Source organism: Pongo abelii, chromosome 5, assembly GCF_028885655.2.
Source record: "Pongo abelii isolate AG06213 chromosome 5, NHGRI_mPonAbe1-v2.0_pri, whole genome shotgun sequence".
In the NCBI taxonomy this organism is placed as follows: domain Eukaryota; kingdom Metazoa; phylum Chordata; class Mammalia; order Primates; family Hominidae; genus Pongo; species Pongo abelii.
Window position 1 is genome coordinate 160,632,393 of NC_071990.2, and position 7,153 is coordinate 160,639,545.

General features: G+C 47.4%; 1 long non-coding RNA gene and 1 pseudogene across 1 annotated transcript; one reads left to right on the forward strand and one right to left on the reverse strand.

Annotated features, from left to right (window-relative positions):
* The first annotated feature begins 1,125 nt into the window (after nucleotides 1-1,125).
* LOC134761578 (uncharacterized) lies at nucleotides 1,126-5,252 on the forward strand. The gene is made up of 3 exons (XR_010140391.1): nucleotides 1,126-1,194; nucleotides 1,749-1,888; nucleotides 4,944-5,252. It is a non-coding gene; the product is annotated as an uncharacterized LOC134761578 (long non-coding RNA).
* Nucleotides 5,253-5,312: 60 nt separating this feature from the next.
* Nucleotides 5,313-6,972, reverse strand: LOC134761577 (synaptobrevin homolog YKT6-like; annotated as a pseudogene).
* Nucleotides 6,973-7,153: the final 181 nt, after the last annotated feature.

The window sequence follows — 7,153 nt, forward strand, 5'->3', positions numbered from 1 at the left end:
GCAGTGAGCTGAGATTGAGCCACTGCACTCCAGCCTGGGTGACAGTTGCAAGACTCCATCTCCAAAAAAAAAAAAAAAGAAAGAGATGCAAAAATATCCCAGGTATCTTCATATGTCAGTATATCTGTGTGTGTTTAGTATCTCCTGACTGGGACCCAGTTTGAAAGCCTGAGAGTTCTGGAGATGTGGATGCCTGAGAATCATGGTTTTACTAGGCAAAGATTTTCTCCTCTTCTCAAAATAGCTGTAGTTATTAGACATCCTAAGTATTTAGGTTCCATATCACTTTCTCCAATTGGGGCAGGTTTTAGGAAATTGTCCAGGTGCCTGCTTTCCTTGTACAAACACGTTGCTGACTTACCCACTAATACCAGAGCCGCTAAGATTTCATGACTCTGTCATTGACTTTAATACTTCCTTTTCCCTTGAATGAATTTCGGATGTTTAAATGGAATTTAGTGATGTTTTCACACCACATTTTTCATTATTTAGCACTTTGGAAACAGAGGTTGCTTTGTTATAAGCTTTTTATTCTTCTTAACCTCCTCTGAATACTTGAAACCTTTCACGATGGAAATGAGTTTACATCATGGTATTATACAGTAAACGCATGATTCTCAAAACACGCTGTTTATATGGAGAATAAACGCGGTCCGGAACACAGTGTTCAGTGTCTGAAATGAAATGCAAGTCTCCCGTTTCCAAAGGCTGACAGGATGGTTGCTGAATGATATTCCAGCTGCTCAAATGAAGGGCCCTGGAAAGGTTTGTTGAAAGTGAATTTGAGGGCGTTGCCTCTTCGTGGTTGGGTTTGCTCTCTGCAGACCCAGGAAGGCCCTACTTTCCTTGAATTCTGAGCTTCAAAGCTTACATCAGTGTCCTTCTGCTTAACAACCTGTTTTAGTAACCAAGTATGCCAAGATGTTACTGTCACATTAAACTGTGTACCCCTGCACTCTCCTTCCTTCCGTTCCTTCCCTTCCCTTCCCTTCCCTTCCCTTCCCTTCCCTTCCCTTCCCTTCCCCTCCCCTCCCCTCCCCTCCCCTTCCCTCCCGTCCCTTTCCTTTCCTTTCTCCCTCCCTCCTTCCTTCCTTCCTTTCTTCCTTCGTTTTTTTTTTTTTTCAGTATCTCACTCTGTCGCCCAGGTTGGAGTGTAGTGGCATGATCTCAGCTCACTGAACCTCCACTTCCCAGGTACGAATGATTCTCATGTCTCAGCCTCCTGAGTAGCTGGGATTACAGGCATGTGCTACTACAGCCTGGCTAATTTTGGTGTTTTAGTAGAGATGGGGTTTCACCATGTTGGCCAGGCTGGTCTCGAACTCCTGGCCTCAAGTGATCTGCCTGCCTCGGCCTCCCAAAGTGCTGGGACTACAGGCATGAGCGACCACAGCCAGCCTGCACTTCCTTTCTTGATCACACCACCACAGTCTTGACTTGCAGGTCAATCTATACCTTATTTGACATAAAATATTGTCAGCAAGTCTAATGGAATATTCCACCAGAGTGGGAAACCCATCTCCAAGATGCAGTGGTGAGCTATTAATTAAAGCTGGCTCGTGCCCTCAGAGCAACTTTCTTTGATGCTGCTAGTGACAGGTCAACGTTTGCATCATATGCCCAGTGGAGCCTGCTCTGCCCGGAGTTATCACTTGTCCTTTAGGGACGGCGTGGCCTTTTTCTTCATGTCTGTGTTAGATGTCATCCAAGTGAATTTCTTCTTTCTCTTTCCTGTATATTCGTTATAGGGTGTCACCTCTTAGCCATCTGAGCACTGGGCTGGCTGCCAAAAACAGAGGTGATGATGTAACGTGCCAACTCTCACGTGGCTCAGAGGAGGAGGACCCCAGGACTCCAGGATGGGACAGGGCAGCCACTTCTCACCAAGGTGACACTGGGGCTTCTTAGCGAGCCTCTGAGTGGGGAATGGGGGGAAGGGCAACATGATGGAGGGGTCGGTGACACACCCCCATCCCCATGAAGAAAGGATTTCTACTTTGAAATTCCTCTACTAGAAACTGATTCCTTCTGCTCAGTTTTCTTCCTCAGGAAGGGATGTGTGTGTGTGTGTGTGTGTGTGTGTATTTTGACAGTTCTTTCTTTCTTTATTTTTTTGAGACGGAGTTTCACTCTTGTTGCCTAGGCTGGAGTGCAATGGCACGATCTTGGCTCACTGCAACCTCTGCCTCCCGGGTTCAAGCGATTCTCCTGCCTTGGCCTCCCGAGTAGCTGGGATTACAGGCATGTGGCTACCACACCCAACTAATTTTGTATTTTTAGTACAGACGGGGTTCCTCCATGTTGGTCAGGCTGGTCTTGAACTCCCGACCTCAAGTGATCCACCCACCTTGGCCTCCCAAAGTGTTGGGATTACAGGCGTGAGCCACCGCACCCGGCTGACAGTTCTTTCTTCAAAAGTGTTACATATTCATTGTAGAAAAATTTAAAAATTCACAGAGGCAATAAGTCATTAAGATCAATCAAGAACTATATGCATATAATCACTATTGAAACCTGAGGGGTGTGTGTATCTGTGTGCGTATGTTTGTGCATGTGCACACGTATGTGTAGACACAGAATTTCATTTCTTTTTTTTTTTTTTGAGATGAAGTCTTGCTGTCGCCCAGGTTGGAGTGCAGTGGCACGATCTCAGTTCACTGCAACCTCCCTCTGCCTTCTGGGTTCAACCAATTCTCCTGCCTCAGCCTCCGGAGCAGATGGGACGACAGGTGCCCACCACCATGTCCTGCTAATTTTCATGTTTTTTGTAGAGATGAGGTTTCACCGTATTGGCCAGGCTGGTCTTGAACTCCTGACCTCAGGTGATCTACCCGTTTTGGCCTCCCAAAGTGCTGGGATCACAGGCATGAGCCACTGCACCAGTATAAAAACTGGTATCATGTAATATACACATTTTCACTACTTTAAAAAAATTTGTCATGTGGTGTAGACTTTTTCTTTCCAATAAATACCAATCTATATCATTATTACATGGGTCTGTCAAAATTGGTTTAAATAAAGAAATAATTTAGTTTCCAGATTTACGCTTGGGTGAAGGTGTTTGAAGTTAATTTGTTTTTTCCTTTTTTTGAGACACGGTCTTGCTCTGTCATCCAGGCTGGAGTGCATTGGTGCGATCATGGCTCACTGCAGCCGTGACCTCCTTGGCTCAAGTGATCCTCCCATCTCAGCCTCCTGAGTAGCTGGAACTGCAGGCATGTGCCACCACTCCTGGCTAATTTTTTGTTTGTTTGTTTGTATTTTTTATAGAGACAGGGTTTCACCATGTTGCCAGGCTGGTCTTGAATTCTTGGGCTCAAGTGATCCTCCTGCCTCAGCCTCCCAAAGTGCTGGGATTACAGGCATGAGACAATACTCCCGGCCCGGGGAAAAACTTTTTACTTCATGAAGATGAAATATTTGACCCAAATTTCTGTCTTCAGTGAGGATTTCTTTGGAGAATCCTTGGCCATATTTTAGCTTTAATTCAGGCGGTGCTGGAATCATGATTCAGTGTGGGCATTTGAGTTCTCTCTGCAGTGCTGGCTTTCTGAGGAAAGGGTATGACCGCAAACATTTTTGCAGGATATCAGAGCTGCCTTCCTACCAACCCTTTGGGGCTAGCAAGAAGTGAAGCCATTTGGATGACTATTCAGGGCGCTAAACAGCCTGTCGGCTTCATATTGCTAAAAGAATCCAACACCCTTTTTTTCTCACCTAGGAGTTGCATGCAATTTCAGCAAATGCAAGGGATCCAGACTAGCTCTAATAATCACCACTTCTATATACCTAGTGGTTAGAATAGGCTCTTTTCCAAGTGCTTTATGCCTATTAATTTATTTACTCCTCAGGAAAGCCCTGAGAGGAAGGTGCTGTCACTATAGCCCACATCACTGCGGGGATACAGGCATCCAGAGGCCAGGCAACTGTGAAACTGCCTTTGCAAAATTAAGACTGAGACAGTGAAAGAGATCTAACTTAACTGACTCCATCTTGCTTCTCACCTCCAAGCTGTCCTTGTTCATTCCTGGGCATAGACTGAACTAACTTTGGGAAATACTTAGTTTATAGTTTATATCTTAAAACAAAGAAGATAACAGCCCTTTCCCAAAACTGACCTCCTTCTGCCTGGGGACTGGATTGCCTTTGTAGGACTAACATTAGCCGCAAGATTAGAAATTATGATTTAGGAGTCATGCAGCTGGAGGCTACAAGATTCTGACCCTCCCTAAACTGCTCCTAGAAATCAGTGCTTGAGATATTTTGCAGACCCTGCACTTGATGGATCAGCTGGCACCACCCCATCAATAAACTAGCTCATCTGATCGTGTGGCCCCCACCCAGGAACTGACTCAGCACAAGACAGCTTTGACTCCCCGTGATTTCATCTCTGATCAGTCAGCGCCCCCGGCTCACTGGCTTTCTCCTACCCATCGAATTGTCCTTAGAAACTCTGCTCCCAGAATGCTCGGGGAGACTGATTTGAGTAATAATAAAACTCCAGTCTCCTACACAGTCGGATTTGCATGAATTACTCTTTGTCTATTGCAGTTCCCCTGTCTTGGTGAATTGGCTCAATCTAGGCAGCAGGCAAGGTGAACCCCTTGGGTGGTTACAACTGGCCCATAAGCTCGAGGCTCATGAGCAGCAAAGCAGGCTAGCCCCCCAGGCAGCTGGCTCTGACCACTAACGCTTTCCCCTTTCCCATAGAACTGGTGTGCAGCCATTAGTTCACACAAGTCACGAAAGCCCTGTGTTTCCAAATGTGCAGCCGCTCTGCACCACAACAAATACTGTGTTGGTCGGGAAACAATAGCTCTCCCCTCAGACACACAGTGAACCTTCTCATTCTGAATATGTCCATTTCTTCAATAACTACAAGCGATATCTGCTATGTGCCAGGTGCTGTTCTAGAAACACATCGATATTCTTTTTTTTTTCAGAAGCCAGTTGGAGTTTATGGTTTCATTTGCCCAAGAATACGCCTTTGGGGACCTCAAATTCTTTCCAAGAATCACTACCACACATACTAATTTGAACAGCCCCCACCCTTCCACCATCCCTGTTTCTCCTGAGAACTTCAAAATAAAAATGGCCTGTGTGCCCCCACTCCAGGTCCTCGTGTAGGGCTGTCTCTTCTTCTCTGGGGGTTGCAGTTCTGATGCGAATGATGATGCTGTTCCAGTGCTGGGCCATTGCACAACACGAGTTTTGTTTCCGGGAATTTTTTTTTTTTTTTGAGAGGGAGTCTTGCTCTGTCACCCAGGCTGGAGTGCAGTGGTGCAATCTTGGCTCACTGCAACCTCCGCCTCCCAGGTTCAAGCAATTCTTCTGCCTCAGCCTCCCACGTAGCTGGGACTACAGGTGCAGGGTGCCATGCCCGGCTAATTTTGTGTATTTTAGTAGAGACAGGGTTTCACCATGTTGCCCAGGCTGGTCGCGAACTCCTGACCTCAGGTGATCCGCCCGCCTCGGCCTCCCAAAGTGCTACAGGCATGAGCCACCATGCCCAGCCTCCGGGCAGTTTTGTAGAAGGCTTTAGACTGTGTTCCCAGCACCTCGGATTTGGACACCAAGCCACCTAGCTTCTCACCTTGCTCTAACAAAGACTCCATGGTATTGTGCATAATGATTTGGGTCTTGTCTGGTTCGGCCTGCACATTAGTCATGGTGGCAACATCTCATGGGTTCTGGTATCTACTGAGGTGACCATCCAGGGCTGCAGAGTGGATTGTAGCAGGGGATCCTACTGGCCAGTCTATCCTGTTGACTTGCTTGGAGAATTCATCTAGTACTTTCTCCAGCAAGGTAAAGGCCACCCGGGATGGGCATTCATTGTCACCTGCAAGACTGTCATTCCGGACAAAGACGTGCCACAGACAGTCTTGCTCTTCGACAGAAGCTCTAGTGCTTTTGGATGAATGCTCCACAATCAGTTGATTGGTGAAAGTCATGAATTCCTGAACGCTGGATCTTTGGAAAAAGCTGAAGGAAGCGACATCGTCGTACCTGGCTTTCAGCAGCACTACCTTGGCCTCGCCTTTGTAGAGGACACTGAGGCTGTACAGCTTCATGGCTCTGCACCCTCAGGCCACCTGCCTGCCCAGCTGTGGGACCCCCTCTCAGGGATCAGCACCGTGCCTCGGGACCACAGCTGCCTACCGGCCTCTCAGCCCCGGGCAGCTGAGCAGCCAACAGGGCCAGCGCCAGCTTCCTCCTCCTGGCTCAGGATCCCCACATTGGAATTCATAATAGATGTATGCACAAGGCATGGAAGCTACTCAAAACACACAAAGATACCTGCCTCCTGGAGGGGATGTTGCTCAGACCAGCAGGTAATAGGACCTTGTATAAGAAACTAAGAGCTTTAGAGGGGCACCCCCCGCCTGCGCAGGCCCAGGTATAATTGTAACGGAGAGGCTGCACTTCAGTCCCTCAGCCAAAACCTCCCTTGGGGGCCTTTCATTTGATTCCAGCTGCCCTGTCTTCCTGTCTTCCCACATTACTCCATTTCCTGATCCCAGGACCAGACACTGTGCATCCATCCATCCAGTGAGTTGTTTCAATCACTCGTTCAGTCACCTCTTATTGAGTTCCTCCTTGGTGACAGGCACTGTGCTGGCTGGTAGAGACATACAGATAAACAAGGCAGCCCGTTGCCCATGAGCCAGCTCCGGGACATTCGGGTGGAAAGCACCATGTGTTCATGAAGCAGTCAATTAAGTCTGATGACATATTCTGTATTTGGAATGAAAGATAGAAATTGGGCCGGGTTTGGTGGCTTACGCCTGTAATCCCAGCACTTCGGGAGGCCGAGGCAGGAGGATTGCTTGCTCGAGCCCATGAATTTGAGACTAGTTTTGGCAATATAGTGAGACCCGGTCTCTACAAACAAAAACAAAAACAAAAACACTAGCTGGGCGTGGTGGCGTGCACCTGAGGTGGAAGGATTGCTTGAGCCCATGAGGTCGAGGCTGCAGTGAGCTGTGATCATGCCACTGTACTCCAGCCTGGGTGACAGAGCTAGACTCTGTTTTAAAAAAAGAATTGAACAAGTATTTAAAAACAATGTCTGCAAAATTGTTTCTGGTCTCTCTGGGTTTCTTCCCATCAGGTAGCAGAATGTTAGAGTAGGAAGAGGATTTGCAAGATC